The 20901-nt window shown below is 43.8% G+C and overlaps 1 pseudogene; it reads right to left on the bottom strand.

Annotated features, from left to right (window-relative positions):
* Positions 1-9363: 9363 nt before the first annotated feature.
* LOC124720220 lies at positions 9364-9481 on the bottom strand (annotated as a pseudogene).
* Between the last annotated feature and the right edge of the window lie 11420 nt (positions 9482-20901).

The raw sequence follows: 20901 nt of genomic DNA, 5'->3' as shown, positions 1-20901 counted from the left end.
AATAGCAACTGTTGTGTCTTTCCCTTTTGTAAAACCAAAGGTCTCTTTTCCTACTTAGTCTTCCATTATACAGGGTGTCCCAGGAGGAATGGTCAGTATACAGGAATACGACAGGAACGATCATTCGAAGCAAAACAATCTAGTAAACCAGGGGTATAAGATACATACCTTAAGAACTATGAGGACTTCTTCACCTTCGACACTGTGAAACACATCTCTTTTACTGAACAAGTGCTCATAGTTCTTAAGGTTTGCGTTGTAGAACCCATGTTTATTAAATTTTTTTTTCTCCGTACTGCCGCCTCCCAAAATATGGATGAAAAGAGCTTCAAGCAGAAGGGATTTGTTCTACAGCATCGAAGACGAAGAAGTGCTCTAGTTCTTAAGGCATGTATTTTAGAGCTCATGTTTACTGAACTGTTTTGCTTCGAATGATCTTTCCTGTCATATCCCTGGATACTGAGAATTCCTTCTGGGACACACAGTATGTACCAACGTCTGCGTAACTAGGCTGAGACAACCGAAGCATTGCCCTGGGGCACGAGAGGATGAGGTATCCCGATAGAAGTAAATGGAAATAAATAAAGAAAAATTAAATTGGAAAAAGTAGTAAAATCAGCCAATTAAATGAATTATTTCCCTGTACTAAAAAGTCAAATTTAATTTAGAAAACTATTCTAACGTAAAGGTATTGGAGTCGTTTAGTGAACCTTAGCCAGCAAACTAAGCCGTGTTCAGCGCATTTCCATACTCAGTGAAAGCAGACGTAATATGCGGAGTTAAAAATCACAGAAATGTTTCTTGTAACTGAATCTGAAATGATATAAATTTATTGATGAGTTCAGTGAAGATTATCTTTACACACAATATCGAAAAATTAGGTTGATAGTGACCAAGGACAAGCGATTATCAGACTGAAGTCATTTTAACTTCTATCTAAACAGCTACACCCGTCAGTCGCTGCTGCGAGAGTATTCTCAGAGCACTAATATTTACTGTGTTAGATCCGGGGATGCACAATAGCGTAAGAAGATACGATACTTCTGCCAGAAATTACTTATCACCGAAATGAAAAACAGCTTTAAACAAACGACGACTTCAGTGTCAGGCCTCTTGCACACAGTTTCACTTATCGTAAAACGTTGGCAGTGATAAGAGTCAACATATTAGCAGCTGGAATTCCTGCGACCTCATAGATTCATTGTTAGGGAGACGAGAAGCAAAGACAATTTGGGCACACTGCACTGGGACTGATGGTACGTAGTACCGTGTCGCGAAAGATGATAGCTGACCTGCCTTATATCATAGTACGTAAGCAGAAGCAATAATTTCAAAATACATTTAATTTCGTTTTTAAGACAGCTGCGGATTTAAAGGTAAATTACTTTTCACATAAAAATACAGCTTAATGTTTGAAATTCGTTCATAGTAATTAGAAATTCTCATAAACATATGTTACGTATAAGTGCATGGAAAACATGTGTTTCAAGATATTACGGTGCCACTCAATTTATGACACAATGTCAATAGAGCGAATACAGGGATTATTGGTTCAAATGGCTCTGAGCACTATGGGACTTAACTTCTAAGGTCATCAGTCCCCTAGAACTTAGAACTACTTAAACCTAACTAACCTAAGGACATCACACACATCCATTCCCGGCGGTCGCGCGGTTCGAGAATGGAGCGCCTAGAACCGCTCGGCCACACCGGCCGGCAGGGATTATTAGTCACGTAGAATTCGTAGGATAATGTACAGGGTTAGACAGCTACAAGGTTTGTTGCAGATGGTAGCTTAACTCCTGAAGATTTTACGCATTCACTTCCATCATTTGTGCGCTCTTTCTTAAAACTGCTAGCTTTACTCCTGAACTTTTTATGGATGCGGTTCGGCATTGCTTTACAGAATTTCAATTGAGGTTAGTGTTCCAACCAGATGGTACCGTGACACACTGGCTATTACTTGTTCTTAAGTTACTGGATGGGACGTTACCGGACAGAGAGAACAGTACAGACAGTCCAAAATCGTGGGCACCAAATTCACCAGACATAACACCTCTTGACTTTTCTCATGCGGTTTCCTTGATATAAAGTCTTCAGTTCACCATTTCCTAATGTGAAAACGTTTACGGCACGAATACAAAATGCTGCATAGGCGGTGATGGAATAAATGTTGCCAAAGAGATGGAGAGAAATTGTGTATCGCCTAGACACGTCCTATGGACAGGTAACAAAGAGCATGCGGAAATGCATACATAAAAAACATTATGAGTTTTGCAATAAACCGCGTAGCTGTATGTAGAGTAGTTCCTTAGAAATATTTTTTTTGTACTCAAGGGTAAACTTAATACTCAACTCGTATAATTTGTAATAGAGTATTACAATTTTCTTGTAATTACACGATCGTAACATTCATGCTTCTCCAACAGTAACTGCCTCAGACAAGCCGCAAAGAACAGTTTGCATGATTTGTTTCGTGAATGGAATTGCGCTGAATATAGCTGCAGAGTCGCATACCTCCATATTCATTACATGCACGTGCTTTCGAGAATTTACTTTATGATTCCTCAGAAAGGGGGAGTCGATTTGACGCCATTTTCCTGGGTGCCGCTTACTGACGCATCTCAGATGTTTATTGACGATTTACCTTCTGGCTGCTGTCGTTGCTCCGCGTTCTTTCTGTATTTCTTGGTTTTGTTAAGATTTGCTGATCGCGAACAGACACATTCATGTTGTTCGCCAACCCCCTCGTCTCGGACTGTTGCTAAGCAACAGCGTGGGCTGTTGCAGAGACACCCTCATTGGATAGAACTGCGTCGCGTCGCGAAATGTTGTTTACTCCAAGAGGATGTGTCGAAAAGAATCACCACAAAACTAAGCAAACTATTCAGCTAGAATGGCAGGGCGTAATTAGACTGAGACGACCGGGTCAATGCCCCCTAGGATAAGGTTCTTTGGAAAAAAATACTGTAAATATATAAATAAATTGAGAGGCAGCGTTTTGAACATCGCTGACAGGAGCAATTTTCAGTATATAAGGCATACAGCCAAGAGGTTGCATATGTTTAATATACAAACTGGGCGGACCAGCTATGGGCGGCTGGTTAAGTCAGCGTTGTCAGGCGGCGCTGAGCCCTTGTCTTCCCCGATGTGTGGCGCAGCCCGCACTCTTCACTGGCGCTCTGGTCAGCGCCTACTTACTTGATGCCGTTTCGCGGCGCTGCGCTGCTCGCTGTGCAACAGTCAATGCTTTGGAACTGCATAGCTATTCCCAAGTTGTGTGTTCTTTTTTCCAAGCTAAAAATATTTTAAAGATTGGTTTAAAATGAGCCGGAAATTATTATTCAGTTTTCAAACATTGTCAATAGGAGGAAGGTGGCGCGAATGGTCGCAGATTTGACTGACTGGAGAGAAAGTGGAACAGAAACGTGCAAAAATCTTAACCTGCAGAATTCGAATCAATGTGTCATACGTCTCTCAAGAACGTGCTTGGAAAACTGGAAGACTATCTTTCAGCGTATAAATCTTTTTTTTTTCAGCCCCGTACGTGTCTGTGTAGATAAATTATGGAAACAATCACTCATGTACAGGAGCCCAAGAAGAAGCATTGATTATTCCTACGCTCCATCCGTGAGACGGAGAGGAGCCGACTTTCATATATGATTTAGTAAAAAGTACCCTTTACCAGGCAGTCTACAAAGACCAAAATTTTCTATCACAGCGTACTTCGCCACTCAGATTCGACAGACACCGGCGACATGCTATCGGGCCACCCTGTTAAGCTTTGCTCTGAACGCGGCCTGATACGCCAGTAAGTAATCTTCCTACATTCAGTGACGTCTTATTCGTCAGTTTTGTTATGTTACTCAGTCTGAATAATTTTACTAGAACAAAATGTGACGAAAGATTATTTCTTCTCCAATCAAATGTCACGGAAATTTTATTGCCTGTGTATCTTTCAAATATTTCAATTCTTGACGCACCGTTTTATATACTTCTTAGTTCAGGGAAATCGATGGGCTCACCTTTCCGGAACTAATGGTTTTGCCTTCACTTGAAACCTCTTGTGTATACGTCATTCACTTACGCCATCATGTCCACCATAGCCTGTGGCCGTCACGCCGTTCTCCCTGTCCAACCTTCGGAAGAAAGGAAAACTGGCCTCCGTGTTCGTCTCTGAATTTTTCTGCTTCGCCACCTTTGAAGTTGAACAATCCCAATCTATTGGCCTGATTTCTACGCAGATTGGTCGCCTCAACCTAAAATTTTCAGTTTCGTATTATTAAAAGCAATACACAGTAATTCAGTTTCTAATAATCTCAAGTTATTTCGTAAATTTACATTCTGTAATTTGCATGGGCACAGAAATGGCATACACTGACAGACAAAGAAAGTGAAGCACACACGAGGAAAAGAGGAAGTGAAAAGACACTTCGCAGGCTGAGAGGGTGTGTGATGTCATTTCACTGATTCCAAAGTCGAGAAAAATTTACAGAGAACTTGGTCGTACGAGTCTGCATGTCAGTATAAAGACATACTCCCTCTTTACCGGCCGCGGTGGTCTAGCGGTTCTAGGCTCGCAGTCCGGAACCGCGCGACTGCTGCGGTCGCAGGTTAGAATCCTGCCTCGGGCATGGATTTGTGTGATGTCCTTATGTTAGTTAGGTTTAAGTAGTTCTAAGTTCTAGGGGACTGATGACCACAGTAGTTAAGTCCCATAGTGCTCACAGCCATTTTGAACTCCCTCTTGCCTGGGAGCAAGCACTGATTCGGTTCAGGTGACGTAAAGCCACTTTCCGTTTGTTTATTTACAACCTGTCCCTTTACAGATTATTTGTAATACTGTATGCGTGTACTTTGTGTGTGTTTTCTGTGGTGCAATGAAGATGATGATGATGATGTTGATGATGAGAAGTCCGGAACCGTGCTGCCGCTACGGTTGCAGGTTCGAATCCTGCCTCGGGCATGGATGTGTGTGACGTCCTTAGGTTAGTTAGGTTTTTAAGTAGTTCCTAAGTCTAGGAGACTGATGACCTCAGAAGTTAAGTCCCATAGTGCTTAGAGCCATTTGAACGAATTTTTGATGATGAGAAGGTAGTGTGTGAAAACTGCTGCCAGCACTTAGCCTACTCGTCACGAATAGCGCCTTGGGGACCGCCAAGCTTCACGACCCAATCCGATGAACGGATCACCATCAAAAGAGTCACATTCCCTAACTTCATGAGACACTGTGGAGAGGTCAAATCAGGACGTTGGCGGTATGTCTGACGATCAGCAACTTCATGCCACCTCCTCTTCTTCCCTTACCGGCCAAATACTGGCAATGGAATTGTTTTTTCACCACCAGGAGTCATAAACCCGTTGCACCCTCTCTTGAAGCAACTTGATCCACAACTGATGTAACTAGTTGTTCAAATCCTGGATAATGACACTGGGACGGAACTGAGGTTCGAACTCGTCTCACACATCTATCAGAGATACATCTGGGGGTTATTGATGGCCACAGGAGTACCTGAGCATCATGCATACAGTTCACAGAGATAGGTGCCAGGTGTGGACGTCCACAGTCATGTTGTAAAGTGACACTGGAATACTGTGGCATGAGAGACAGCACATAACGACACAAGATGTCTGTGGCGTGCCGTTGTGCCCTCAATCACTAAAAGGTGTCACCAGAAATTAAACTTAATGACTGCCTACGCCTTGACGCCAGAAGTAGTACCGCTGTGCATCTCCAGAACAGTGGAAGAATGGAACCTCTCTCAAGATCATCGCCATACTCGCCTACGATGGTCATTCTGAAAATGCCGAACCACGATTTATCGCTGAACAGAATGCTACGGTATTCACTAGCCGTTCCTGCTTCCCGATCACAGCACCAGTAAAACTGTCCCTTGTGTTATGGTGTTAGTCGTAATCTATGCAACGGATGGCAATTCCATAGTCTGACAGCTGGTAGTCTTCGACCGATGGCGCGGTATGACACAGAAGTCCATTATGTCTTCTCGGGTGGTGCGCTCAGATGTGAAGCGACTGCCACGTCATTGGCACGCAATACTGCGATCCTCTCTTGTGGTCGTCTGTCGCGGTCGACCGGGATCTTGACGAAGAGTCTGCCTACCCTCGCCTGTCCGTACGGTATAACATCGGGCCCCTGTCACATCCGAATGTCCCACATATCTGGATATTGCACGATTAGACATGCCCGGCAAATGGAGACCTACATCGAGGCCACTTTCAACACCGCCACGTTCTGATAACGCTGTCACGCACGAGTACACGGCATGTCCGTATAGCTCACAGTGGTGACTCAACACGTGGCGCTGCTCGCGCATCTTGTGTACACTACTAGCTTTGGTAACAACACAGAAGACGCACAGTACTAATGCAGTCTGGTGGCCGTTCTACTTGTCACAAAGAACTGCAACCCGAATCATTTACGTTCAAAAATGTTTCGTGGGTATTCCCTTTTTTGCCACGCCTTAGGATATCCACGTCTAAAGATGTAATACACAACTTATTTTGAGGTTAAATTTATGTCATAGGCCTCAAGATACATTGCGCGACATAGCTCTATCACTATATACCGGTACCGATAATGTAATTGAGATGAGTAGAGTCTTGTACCGGATCTCCAACCAGCAACATACTAACGTACGGTATCAACGAATTCTTAGTCCTCTTTCATAGTAACAGAATCTGTTGGTTTCAAGTGCTCATAAAAAGAAACGTAAAGTGAACAATGGAAAACTGTGCACACATTGTGAACCGTGGCAGCCCAGCAAAGACTGCCTGTTGTCTTTTCTCTGCAAGGAGCATAGGCCACCAGCGGCGCTGCCGTCTCGGAGAGAGTGTATCCGCGGCCCAAGCAATTGTATGCTGATGGCTCTCTCCACTCTTCCCTATCTCGCGGCCACCATCTCCGGATGTTATACGGCGTACACGTCAACCGCCGTGTTCAGGAAGTGCCGCGGCGTACTGCAGTGGGATGACGTCATTGTCCGCGCGACTACGTCAGGCTCAGTTTATGAAAACAACTGCCTTCAATGCATCTGTAACTTTGTTCACAGCGAAGAAACATCAATATGCAACATATGTATTTATTCTCGTTTCTCGAGTACTAATTCGCATAGTGGTTTGTACACCACTAATATGAGCGCTAAGCAGTCTTGATTCAAGAGCTTCATGACGTTTCCATCTCGGTCAAACTTCGTCCTCCAGAATGAGATTTTCACTCTGCAGCGGAGTGTGTGCTAATGTGAAACTTCCTGGCAGATTAAAACTGTGTGCTGGACCGAGACTCGAACTCAGGACCTTTGCCTTTCGCGGGCAAGTGCTCTGCCATCTGAGCTACCGAAGCACGACTCACGCCCAGTCCTCACACCTATACTTCTGCCAGTACCTCGTCTCCTACCTTCCAAGTTCACAGAAGCTCTCCTTCCAAGAGTTCTAGTTCTGCATGGTTCGCAGGAGAGCTTCTGTGGAGTTTGGAAGGTAGGAGAAGAGGTACTGGCAGAAGTAAGGCTGTGAGGGCGGGCGTGAGTCGTGCTTAAGTAGCTCAATGGTAGAGCACTTGCCCGCGATAGGCAAAGGTCCTGAGTTCGAGTCTCGGTCCGGCACACAGTTTTAATCTGCCAGGGAGTTTAACCTTCATCCTAATTCAGAATAAGATAATCGCTTCGGATCTTTTCTCTAACAAGATGTGCCTATAGAACAACAAGTTTGATTGTTACGTGCGGCTAATAACACTGACGAGAAGAAGGGACGGGACGACAGGACATTTATTAAGGCAGTACTACAGGGAGCTGAAGAAGGTAAAAGCTGTAGAGGAAGACAGAAATAGGAATACAACGAGCAAATAATTGATGGCATAGGTTGCAAGTGCTACTCTGAGATGAAAAGGTTGGCACAGGAGAGGAAAAGATTGCAGAGAACATCAGAGAGTAAGAATTGTGGAAGAATCTGTGGAATCAATACCGAAGAGCAGCCGAAATAGCAATAACTACATCGCAGCATATGGCAACATCCATCACCATGCTGACTGGATCAACGGATTGTGACACAGAGTAGACAACGCACCGAAAGTTTTGGGAAGGGATTTCAGGCACGATTTCGATTCATGCTCACTCACCCGCCGCCTATTCTTTCGGGATATTTCGCTGGAGCTGAGTTCAAGACGCACACGTCTTTCTGAAGCGTCAACCCGACATGCCGAGTTGGACTGAGGTGGAGGGTTAGAGAATGTGAAGAGGTAAACAAATGGTTCAAATGGCTCTGAGCACTATGGGACTCAACTGCTGAGGTCATTAGTCCCATAGAACGTAGAACTAGTTAAACCTAACTAACCTAAGGACATCACACACATCCATGCCCGAGGCAGGATTCGAACCTGCGACCGTAGCGGTCTCGCGGTTCCAGACTGCAGCGCCAGAACCGCGCGGCCACTTCGGCCGGCAGGTAAACATGTATCCTAATCTCACCAGAGTTCCGCAGAACATTCTGATGAAAAACTTGAACAATGGCGTGGTGGATTTTGCTGAAGGTACAGTTATTCTCTTGGATTTTAGGTGAATTAGCGAATATTAATGATCTAACAGTAGGGTTGTGTATTCTCTGTCGCTGACAGATGACAGCAGACGTATCCATGACCTCTTTCATTCCATGTAATGTTCATCCTGACTGACCAGCACCATGTTGCCGAGACGAATTCATCATCTCTTCTGAATACTGACCATTACGTCTACCAACATGCATCATGAGTCTTCAGTCAAGACGAACTTCACATTTATTTAAACTCACTGTAACACCACATGGTACATGTGCCACAAGATCTGACAAAACTGGTCATAAATATAAAGAAATCTTGTGGCATAAAATGTGAAAAATGTGTTATGAAATTTTTCGTGCGTCGAGCGTCCAGTAGGGGTATTATTGCTCCCACGATAATCCCTGTGTTCTGGTGTGCAGCTTGCAAAGGTGTAGGGCGGTAGCCCTTTTACCCCAAGTCGACAAGCGATCTGAAAATCAACAGCGACCGTATCATTAACACGTTGTTACCTATGAAAGTTGGCTCAGGTGGTGGGAGCAGATTCCTACGAATACTCACGGTACTCACTGTACAATCTACACAGCATGTCACGTGAGAAGTCCAGTACCCATAAGCACTCCATCTTCAGGCCACAAGTGGCCCACCGGGACCATCCGACCGCCTTGTCATCCTCTGCTGAGGATGCGGATAGGAGGGGCGTGGGGTCAGCACACCGCTCTCCCGGTCGTTATGATGGTTTACTTTCATCGCAGCCGCTACTATTCGGTCGAGTAGCTCCTCAGTTGGCATCACGATGCTTAGTGCACCCCGAAAAATGGCAACAGCGCATGGCGGCCCGGATGGTCACCCATCCAAGTGCCGGCCACGCCCGACAGCGCTTAACTTCGGTGATCTGACGGGAGCCGGTGTATCCACTGCGGCAAGGGCGTTGCCTTCAGTACCCATCCGAGCTCGGAAATGGGGTGCCCCACGCGGCGAGCACCACACTCCAGCCACTGTCGAACGCAGTGATAGCGCCTGGCTGGCCAACGCTGAGCTGAACTACCATGCTAACAACCAAGGCCTACTATGTTATGCGAACCGCCGAGTCCATACGACGTGCGGACAGCAGCGCAATTTCTGCAAGATAGCAATTGCAGTTCAAATGATCGTATCATTTGACCGTTGGATAAACGCCTGCATGCTTATATCAACCGAGCGAGGTGGCGCAGTGTTAAGCATACTGGACTCTAATTCGGAGGGACGACGGTTCAAACCTGCTTCTTGCCATCCTGATTTAGGTTTTCCGTGATTTCCCTAAATCGCTTCAGGCAAATATCGGGATGCTTCCTTTGAAAGGGAGGGGCCGACTTCCTTCCCCGTCCTTCCCTAATCCGGTGGGACCGTTGACCCCACTGTTTGGTCCACTCACCAAATTAATCAACCAACAATACTTTCTTCTTCCACACAATGGTTCTAGCACGTATGGAGAAATCTTACTAGAAAGGACGTAAGTCTGTACCAGAGCAACTGGATATTAATTGCAAGCGCATTTTTATGAAAGTATCTTGATCAGGACCTATACCACTTACTCTACATTTATCATTATTTTCATGCCTGTCAGGCAGCAGAAGCGATGTATCTTTATTGCCTTTTCTTGCGTAGTACTTGGATCTCACCTTACGAAAGTCTGAAAATCAGAAAACTTCAGCAACACTCTTGAGGTACAATATTCGGCTGCTAAAAGCTGCCAAAAACATTCAGTGTTTGTCGCCTCTGCCACTCGAGGAGCTGGTGTGAATTTCGTGTTGTCAGGGGAAAATATAAGGAATAGCAATAACGTACTACAGAGTTTAAAATATCAGAACGAATTTCGAATGCTTCCCACATTTATTTAGTTCATGACAGTCAACTTTTCTGGAACTGCTGGTAATGAGTGGTGTTTTTGGAGCAAGTGGTACATAGTGCCATAGACTGCGCCTGAAATTCCCGTTAGCTCCATTAACAAAGGCATGCCGACTTGCCTTGAACGGAGTAAAGATCTTACGGCCTTCCAGAAGGCTCGTTTGTATGTGTTGAAGCGGTAGCTGAGGTGGCCACTAAATACAACGAGACATCTACAAATAGGTAACACATTAATAAAAATTTTTACACTCTGTAGCTTAATAATTGAGCTGTACACAACTTACAATGCTGTAAGTTCTTCTGTGGAGCTGAGTTACATAACGATAATAATTTTCTTGATTGTAATAAATATTCTTGAATGCTGATAGACTTATATAAGTCATTGACACATAGTAATGCGTAATAGCATCGTGCTACTTCGACGCATTGTTCTCACTGCAGTCTTCTACACAGAAGCTGGTAAGTCTGTAGATGCCCAGTATCTGAGTTTGCCGTCAATTGTGCCGACCAATCAGAGTCAGTTGGAGTGTGTGTATCGCGCTACTTCTCGGAGAACGACGAGCGAACAAATGAAATTTCGCCCGGCGGCGCTTTGGCGGGAGGTTCGGAACTGCCGTGTCTGGCGTAGCCGTGGGCGGCGCGCGGCGGGGTGGGTGAATTCGACAAAGATGCAGTCGACACCGTAGTGTAGTCTATGGATGTCGTATCAATTTTCACATGATCGTCACGTTCGATAACTCGAAAGTGAATCAACAGAGTGGGTTAATCATCACTCTCGACTCCTTGTCTTTGAGTATCTATGAAATGAAATGAGCGTATGGCATCGTTGGCCGGGAGACCCCATCCGGGGAAGTTTGGCCGCCAAGTGCAAGTCGTATTTCAGTCGACGTCACATGAGGATGAAATGATGATGAGGACAATACAACACCCAGTCCCAGACCGGAGATAATCTCCAACCCGGCTGGGAATCGAGACCGGCCCCTTTTGCATTGGAGGCGAACACGGTACCACCCAGCTAAGCGGGCGGACTGAGTACCTATATTACGCTGTCATGCGTCTTTAATCTATATTCTATATTAATGTTCTGACAATGTTAAACACATTATTGCATTGCTGACATTGACAGTTCTGTCCATTGTAGGAAAGGTACGCTATGTCTGTGAATATCTCGCTAGAGTGCACTACATTACAGTAATATTTGTGTCACAACCGAGAGACTGTTTCACTAATGATTGTAGGAAATAAGAGCGTGAAACGTGTCTTTAATTTCAGCTGCTAAGAATTTGCTTGCTTGTGGACAGCGGGATAAAGTATATTATTAGTATCTTTATTTACGTCAGCGTATTGTGCCTCTGTTGTAATGATTGTTTTTTTGTTTTACTAACTGCCTCATACTGTGAATATAAAGACAGCATAGTATGAATCGGTAGCATATTTAATCAAATACGGCACATTTCTCAACACTTTATTACAAGAAACCGAACTAGAGGTGAAGCGTTTTGGAGAAATCTTAAACGCGGTGTGCTACTTAAACTGCATATTTTCGTAATGCTCAAATATAAATGCGAAATCCACCAAATCATGCATATTAGCTTCGCTAACACTTAATTCAACTAGACGGCTGCTTGGTTTGTTTCTGTCGGCCAATAACAGCGTACAACAGTGACATCGCGGTAACGTCACTGTCTCGTGGCGCGAACTCTTAAATGCTGTGAACTGGAGACGCAATAAACATTTATAGTTCAGAATTGAAAAAAGGAAAAATATTAAGCATCCACCGATATTAATATGCCTATAATGGCGTATTACGAAAATATACAGTTTAATTTTTACATACTGTTACAGATCTCTCGAAAACCTGTCATTTTTAGTGAAGTTTGTCGATCTAAAGTGCCTCAAAATGTGACTCCGGTGGCTAAACATGCCATCTATAGGCCTTATCTTGAAGTTAGCTTTAAGTGTTATTTAGCAGTTGATTATGAGAAAGAAAGCAGGTACAGTCTGTAAACTTATTAGGGAGTCTGACATCATAGTTCCGATCGATAAATGTCTCAGCCTTCCGCAGTATGAAAACTACAACCCGCACTGGGAATAATATGTCGGAGACGTCAAGAAGATAGAAGCTTAAACGATAATTCGTGTAGAGCTGAGTGCAGTTTATGGTGACCATGTCTCTGCGTATGAGGCCGGCTGAGTGGCCGAGCGGTTCTAGGCACTTCAGTCTGGAACCGCGCGACCGCTACGGTCGCAGGTTCGAATCCTGCCTCGGGCATTGATGTGTGTGATGTTCTTAGGTTAGTTAGGTTTAAGTAGTTCTAAGTTCTAGGGGACTGATGACCTCAGATGTTAAGTCCCATAGTGCTCAGAGCCATATGAAACATTTTTGTGTATGAGACTGATATTAGGTGACGTAGTCATTACACTGCGAGGAAGAAGTCAGCAAAATCATGCTAGAAATGGAACTCGTCTCTCAACGAGGAATCGGATTTTAACCGTAGAACTGGACTCTCTGCGTGACTCGCGAAACTGAGAATAATGTCTCACGTAAGTAAGGTGTCGCGCAACCTTACGCAGAGATAAACTTCAGGTTAAATAATAATGAAAATATTTTGTCTAAATAGTGTAGAGTGTGATTGTACAAATATATTGTAATTAATATGAAAATTTTGTTTTAATGTTACAGAAGTTTTCTTGAGAGGAACTAGCTTACAACTGGTCTGAACTCAGAAACGCTGGATTACGCGCAATGGATGCTGAAGCATGCCCACTGAAGCAGGTAGTTGCAGAACTAAAGGACAGCCATAAATCGAGCATTGTAAAAGAGTTCCTTTGCTTTTTATAGTCGTCACTGATTATCTAAATGGTTTTCTGAAATCAGTTGAAGTTCGAGTTTGTAGTCGACTGGATGTATTGGCCGGCGGGGTATGGTAACCTAGCTGCTAACAGAGAAAAACATTTGGGATGAACTGGATACATATTGTTATTTACAGTAGCTGAATTCCAATTAGGATTCAGTATGCCTAATGAGGCATTATTTTTAGGAAGAAGTAGTGGTGATTAGTTGTTAGTAAGATAAAATGTTGTAAGACTGGTAATTGTATCGATCATTATCTGGACTTGCGCTATTCGGAATTCATCATTAATCTATAGGCAGCACTGTATCTAGCGAGAATAGTGCCTCTTTCTGTCCATTCATATTGTAAGTGTGTTACTTTGAGTGTTGAAATAGACTCAGTGGTGTTTTTACGGTGAAATGGAAAGTACTAACAGCGCTTTCGGGATAGATCAAAATGTATTAGGACGTGAGTGTGATACTAATTCCCATATAGAACTGTTTTACTTGTCGATACTCGATTTGTATGTGGTCAATAACCTTTCCCTCCCTTACTTTTATCCGTGTTGCCTTCAAAAAATGGTTCAAATGGCTCTGAGCCTTATGGGACTTAACATCTGAGGTCATCAGTCCCCTAGACTTAGAACTACTTAAACCTATCTAACCTAAGGACATCACACACATCCATGCCCGAGGCAGGATTCGAACCTGCGACCGTAGCGGTCGCGCGGTTCCAGACTGTAGCGCCTAGAACCGCTCGGCCACTCCGGCCGGCCGCGTTGCCTTCATAATTTCATAGATCAAAACCTTTCTCTAAATGTAAGATTGTATAAAAATCAGACAGCAATTATAAGAATCGAAGGACATGAAAAGGAAGAGGTAGTTACCCAATCTGTATTTGAGGAAGCGGTAATGGAAATCGAAGACAAATTAGGAGAAGGAGTTAAAAGTTCACGGAAAAGAAATAAAAATTTGAGATTTGCTGAGGACATTTTAATTCTCTCAGAGACAGTAAGAGACTTGGAAGAGCAGCTGAACGGAATGGATATTATCTTGAAAAGAGGTTATTAGATGAGCTTCAACAGAAGTAATGTAGTCAAATCAAATGAGGTGGTGCTGAGAGAGTATTAGTCTAGGAAATGAGAAACTAAAAGTAAGAGATGAGTTTTGCTTGTTGGGAACAAAATTAATGATGGCCAATGTAGAGAGGATATAGAATTCAGACTGGCTATAGCAAAGGAAACCATCGTTAACATCGAACAGAAATTCAATGTTAGCATCTCGTTTCTGAAGGTATTTGTCTAGACTGTAGTCTTGTATGAAGTGAAAAGTGGGTTTTAAGCAGTTCATACAGGAAGAGAATACAATGTTTTGAAATGTGGCGCTATAGAAGAATGCTGAAGGTTAGATGGGTAGATCGCATAACTAATGAAGACCTACATACAGAATCGAATTGAGGAGAAAAGAAATACCTGAGAGAAGCTAGGAGGGCGGTGCGGGTGAGAAGAATCGGACTGAATACTCGTACAACATCAACAACACCAAGTATTTACATGGAATTATAGGAAGCACGAATCCAGTAAAAGAAAAGGCTGCTATACGCAGCACTTTTGTAACCAGTTATTTGGGATATTTACACCAACTCCTGAAGTGGATGAGTTGCCTTGCTTCAGTGTATAAGAAACAGGATACTAAGAGGCAGTGAAAAAAAAATCGAAGAAAGACCAAGATTATAATAAAGTAGGAAATGCCTTAGTAATTGATGAAGACGGGTGCAAATGTGTATTTTATACTGCGATGACCACAAACCAGTATCCATAAAGAAAAAAAGATCATAGCCTGCAACAAGAAGCCAAAATTAAGGTGGCACCATTCGTAATATACGATTTCTGTTTCTGCGTGCTGGCCGTTGTGGCCGAGCGGTTCTAGGCGCTTCAGTTCGGAACCGAGCTGCTGCTACGGTCGCAGGTTCGAATCCTGCCTCGGCCATGGTTGTGTATGATGTTCTTAGGTTAGTTAGGTTTCAGTAGTTCTAAGTCTAGGGGACTGATGACCTCAGATGTTAAGTCCCATAGTGCTTAGAGCTATTTGAACCATTTTTTGTTTCTGTATCTATTGACCTCAAGGATGACAATTGTTACGACAGTGTCTTCGTTGTTTTCCCTTGCCAATCACACAGTTAAGGTACAATATTTTTATTACTTTTTTCAAAAGCATGGTCATCGTTTCGTAAGAATTTCGTATTTTCAATCTTCCCTTTCTTATCATTTCATATGGCTGCGCAGCTTGTACTGGTTTAAACGTCAGTTACCGGTGCTGGTATCTTTCTCTATCTTCAGTATTGTGTTAAGACTGTACACTACGTAACTATTGCATCCCTGCTATTGCACTTTTCATAGGCAAACGTCCAGAAGATTTGCCTTAAGACTGTCTCTGTTACACCCAGCTGTGATGTGAAGTACGGTAGGCTGCAAAACATGTCACGGCGTAGTAGTGCGGCACAAGAGGTTCGTCTTCGTTAGTAATTGCAGTTACTGCCGAATTGGTCCAACTACATATACGTATATACTCCTTAAATCACCTTGTGGTGTGTGCCAGAGGGCACTTCGTGCACCACTGTTACTTCACCCGCTCCAGTTGCTAATAGTTCGCGGGAAGTACGATTGCCGGTAAGCCTTCGTGTGGACTCGAAAGTCTCTAATTTTATCCTCATAGTCTTCTCCGAGATATACATACTACAAAGCAATTCGTCTACAATTTTTTCTCTATAGCTCCCTCTACTACTACGGATGTTGTTCCTTGATATCTTAACACATGTACTATCATCCTGTTCTTTCTGCCGCGCCGTTTAACCGTGCGGTCTAGGGCGCCTTGCCATGGTTCGCGCGGCTCCCCCGTCAGAGGTTCTATTCCTCCTTCGGGCATGGGTGTGTGTGTTGTCGTTAGCGTAAGTTAGTTTAAGTTGGGTTAAGTAGTGTGTAAGCGTAGATACCGATAACGTTAGCAGTTTGGTCCCATAGGAACTTACCACACATTTACCACCTTTTATTTCTTCTTGTCAATATTTTCCACATGTTCCTCTCTTCGGCGATTTTGCAAAGCACCTCGTCATTTCTTATCTTATCATTCCACCTTATTTTCAACATCCTTCTATAGCACTACATGCCAAACACTTCTGTTCTGTTCTTAACCAATATTTCCATAAAACATGATTCATTTCCATACAGAGGTGTGATCAAAAAGTATATCCACAGACATATTTGATACCAGTAGATTTCGTTTGGCCAGGAATGCACTTTTTCCATGTACCCGTCTACTTCGCTCGTCATGTTGCTTTTTGTTTCCAGGGCAGGATATGACACTTCGTCTATTTCGTTGCCCCGAATTTTGAATGTTAATTTTATCGCTCATCTCGGTTTAATCTCAGTCCATAGTATGTGCTCATTACAACCTTCCGTTCAACAGGTTCTGCTATTTTTCCTCACCATCAGCGAATGTAATCAGTGATTTCCTTTTAGTCCAACTTCTGATCCTTTCTTTTCTTCAAGTCATTGCTTGTTCGTTACATAGATTGAACAGTAGGGTCAAAGACTGTCAGCCCTGTCTTACACCGCTTGCAATCCAAGCACTTCGTTAGTGATCTTCCATTCTTGTTTTCCTTCTAGGCTTTCCCGTCTTTCCCTATAGCTTAATCTCATTTTCCTCAGAGTTTCGAACCTCTTGCACCACTTTACGTTGTCGAACGTCTTTTATAGTTCGACAAATCGTATGAAAGTACCTTAAGTGCTCCTTCTGCTATTAAGTGCAACGTCATAAATGCCTCTCTGGTGCGTTTACATTTCTTAAAGCCAAACTGGACGTCATGTAACACATCCTCAGATTTGTTTTCCTTTCTTACATTACTGTGTTCAGATCTCGGTCTCCCTCTGCAATTGTTACCCATCCCCCCCTCCTCCTGTCTATTCCACCACAATTTTTACCACTTCTTCAGACTATGAACACACCCATTCATCCCGTTCGACTTTTAGGCAAATTTTCAGTTACTGTGGTCAGACCTTGTCCTCCCTCTACAATTTTTACTCCGCTCCCCCTACTTCCTTACACTACCGTTTTTTTCTGTTTCTTCTGTCTAGGAACATACCTATTCAACCCATTCAACTTTTAGTCAGTTTTTATCACGAAGTAGTTGTCTCTCACAGATCAGTGCCTCCCCATTAGTTATCCATTATGTCCTGCTAATCTTCAGCATTATTCTGTTTTCTGAGTCGTTGTAGCCTCTGATGATGTCAACAGCAATGGAAGACGAAACGCTAGGCGGAGAAATATGCCTTGGATCTCGGCCTTATGTTCATAAAACAACAATCACCGATAATGGAAATACCGGCCGCGAATTACGATTAAACATCTGTAGCAGTGTTGATTTAACCTCATGTTATTTGAAATCACAACGTTCGTTTTTCGTATATGCACCTGGAGTCGATCGTGATACTCTACGAGATTCACGGCAATAGCCTTCCTTGGTTTTAGTGGACTACGACACAGAACATCCATACTGGATGCAATTCGCTTTTCTAGGAAATGCGGTAAAGCACGGTTAGGAGAGAAGGTAATCGACCTCTGGAGTGACCTTGCGCTGGCTGGGAAGTGAGTGCTAGAAGCAGGTGCCGTTGCCCGACCGTTACGAGTTCCGCACAGCACGTGTGCGCCGCCGAGCGGTACCGGTCTGTCCAGTCCTCCACGGCTAGCGCTGCTGGACTGCACGGTCAAGGCCGGTTACGTCATCTGTCTGGCGTTCCTGCATGCTGCGACTAGGACACTCCGCGGAAACACACGTCATCTGTCTGGCGTTCCTGCATGCTGCGGCTAGGACACTCCGCGGAAACACCTGTGTTAAAGCTGCGTTCGCATGGAGCAGCGACCTCTGTACTAACTGAACTCGAATTTCAGCTGTCTGAACGTGCCGGCCAAAGATATTCATATTTCGTTTCTTGCGTAATTACAACATGGCTGCCACGAAATGTCAAGAACGCAAAATGAAAATACTTTTCGATTCTTCTCCGACATCAGCCTATTACATTGCATATTGATACAAAGTTCAAATTCAGAAATAATAAATTATTCTTTTGCCGAACTACAACATGGCGGACTGTGCGAATGACAAGAATCTGCAGCCACGCCAAAGTTCCGTGCTCTGAGACCAGAGATCAACATCCAGGACGTATAGAGATCACTGACATGAAGACATATGTCAGGAAGGGCCGCCTGGCGCCGAACAAAGCACGTTGCAGCAGATCTGTCACCAACGATGTGGGTCGACGTAGTGAGTTTCAAAATTTGTGATGTACTGCACTGCAGTCACGCATAAGTATTTCTCCTACTTTAACACGAATGTGCGTCAAATGGCAACGCCGACAAATGTGTGATGATGTAGCAGTATAAAATAGACGCCATGAGAAGAAAATTTGCTTAATATTTTTTTTCAAACGCATCCGAGAAGGAAGTTAATGCATTAGGTTGGTGCGTAAGTAAGTGGCGTTTTTGTTTTGCATATTGGTATTCACGTTTCTATGGATTTATTTATCAATTTTCGTTGTTTTTATTTGTAAATCACTGTTGCTATTGGAGTTTACACATTGTCATTTGGAAGTAGTGAGTGGACCGTTGGACGCTAGAAAACGGAGTAACAAGTGGAGATATCGGAACATTTCCGGCATGTACTTCTGTTTTAGTCCAGTAAAGGGTTTACATCAGCGGAGGTAGCCAGAAACATAAGTGTCGTGTAGGGGATAATGTCAGTTGACAGATCAAGGCAATAAAATGATTTTGTCGTTTCAAGGAAGAAGATCGCTTAAGCTCATTAATGCACTATGATACAAGTCAGTGTACTCGAAAACTGGCAGATGAGGTGAACTGCGATCATTCCACCATCGCGCGACTTTTGGATGCTATGGAGAAGGTTCGAAAATCAAGTGTAGGGGTACCACACGCTGAAAGCGAAAATCACGAAAATCAGCGGGTGGCCATATGTGCATCTCTGCTTGCTCGTCGTCAATTGGCTCGTAAAGGACACCTACGAAGAGAAAGTGTGTATTGATGCTAATATGAGGAAAAGAAAGGAAGAGCTGAACCCAAACAAAACAGGAACTCCCCGTACAAAGACCTGCGCGCAGCCACAATAGATAACGTAATGCATCTGGTGAAACAGTGATTGCGTGCTGTTATACGAGCTGCTTCCGCTAGGTGTAGACGTCATTGCCGACATTTATTATCAACAGCTGAGACGTCTTGCAGACGCGGTCCAACGACAACAACCAGGAAGACTACGCCAAGACCGACCGAGGTGGCACAGTGGTTAGCACAATGGACTCGTGTTCGAGAGGACGACTGTTCAATTCCGAGTCAGGCCATCCTGATTTAGGTTTTCCGTGATTTCCCTAAGTCGCTCCAGGCAAATGCCGCGATGGTTCCTTCGAAAGGGCACGGCCGATTTCCTTCTCCGTCCTTCCCTAATCCGATGAGACCGATGACCTCGCTGTCTGGTCTCCTCCCCCACAACAACCCAACCCAACTACGCCAAGCGATTCTACTCCACAATAACGCTCAACGGCATTCTGCTAGACTAACATAAACCGCTATACAAGAATTGAGATGCGGAGTCATTCTGCAACCACCTTATTCACTTGATCGACAGATTTTCACCTTTTCTGCTCTCTGTCGAACAACCTTCAAGGAAGTTCTTCTGCCAGCCGGAGTGTCCGAGCGGTTCAAGGCGCTACAGTCTGGAACCGCGCGACCGCTACGGTCGCAGGTTCGAATCCTGCCTCGGGCATGGATGTGTGTGATGTCCTTAGGTTAGTTTGGTTTAAGTAGTTCTAAGTTATAGGGGACTGATGACCTCAGAGGTTAAGTCCCACGGTGCTCAGAGCCATTTGAACCATTTTGAAGTTCTTCTTTTCCGGATGAAAGTGCGCACTCAATATGGCTCTTCCAGGTCTTCGCCTCAAAACCAGGTGATTTCTGCTGTCGCGGAATCGAACAGTTACCCCAGCATTGGCAGACTGTTTAAAATAGTGAAGGAGAAGATATTATTGATGACTAAACTCTCTGTTATGTGTGTCTGTTGTGTTTATTGAACTTATGGAAAAACGACACGAACTTATGCACCAAACTAATAGATGATTCAAAACTTTTGGGTCGACGTAGTGCCACAGATGTTGATAAAAATAGGTGACTGGCTAAATAATTTGGGTAGTAGGAAAGTCTGGATGAACAGAAGATCTGTACCAGATTTTCTGTAGTAATGCTGGTTTGCAAGTGCGTAAGGATTTATTAACACGCTTACATACTCGTTTTTTCAACATTTAGTGAGAACGTAATCTAAACAGGAAAGAGGTCATTGCAAATAAGGACGGACTTTTTTAAACTTTTTAAAAAGTTTTTTCTTAAAAAGAGCAGCAGCACACACCGTTTTGGCGCGAGGAGGCGTGGTGTTTACTGAGGAAAAGACAGGAAACAATGTTAATAAAATTTCCTGCCACTAGCATAGCAAGATATCGCTCCGTACTCTTTTTCCCTGTAGGGCCGTATGTCCTTCAATAATCTGCACACATAGGGAGAGATGTGACAGAACACTGAA

The sequence above is a fragment of the Schistocerca piceifrons genome, chromosome 1, assembly GCF_021461385.2.
Source record: "Schistocerca piceifrons isolate TAMUIC-IGC-003096 chromosome 1, iqSchPice1.1, whole genome shotgun sequence".
NCBI classification, from domain to species: Eukaryota; Metazoa; Arthropoda; class Insecta; order Orthoptera; family Acrididae; genus Schistocerca; species Schistocerca piceifrons.
Note: the sequence above shows the minus strand (reverse complement) of the source record. Positions and strands in the feature narration are given on the sequence as shown.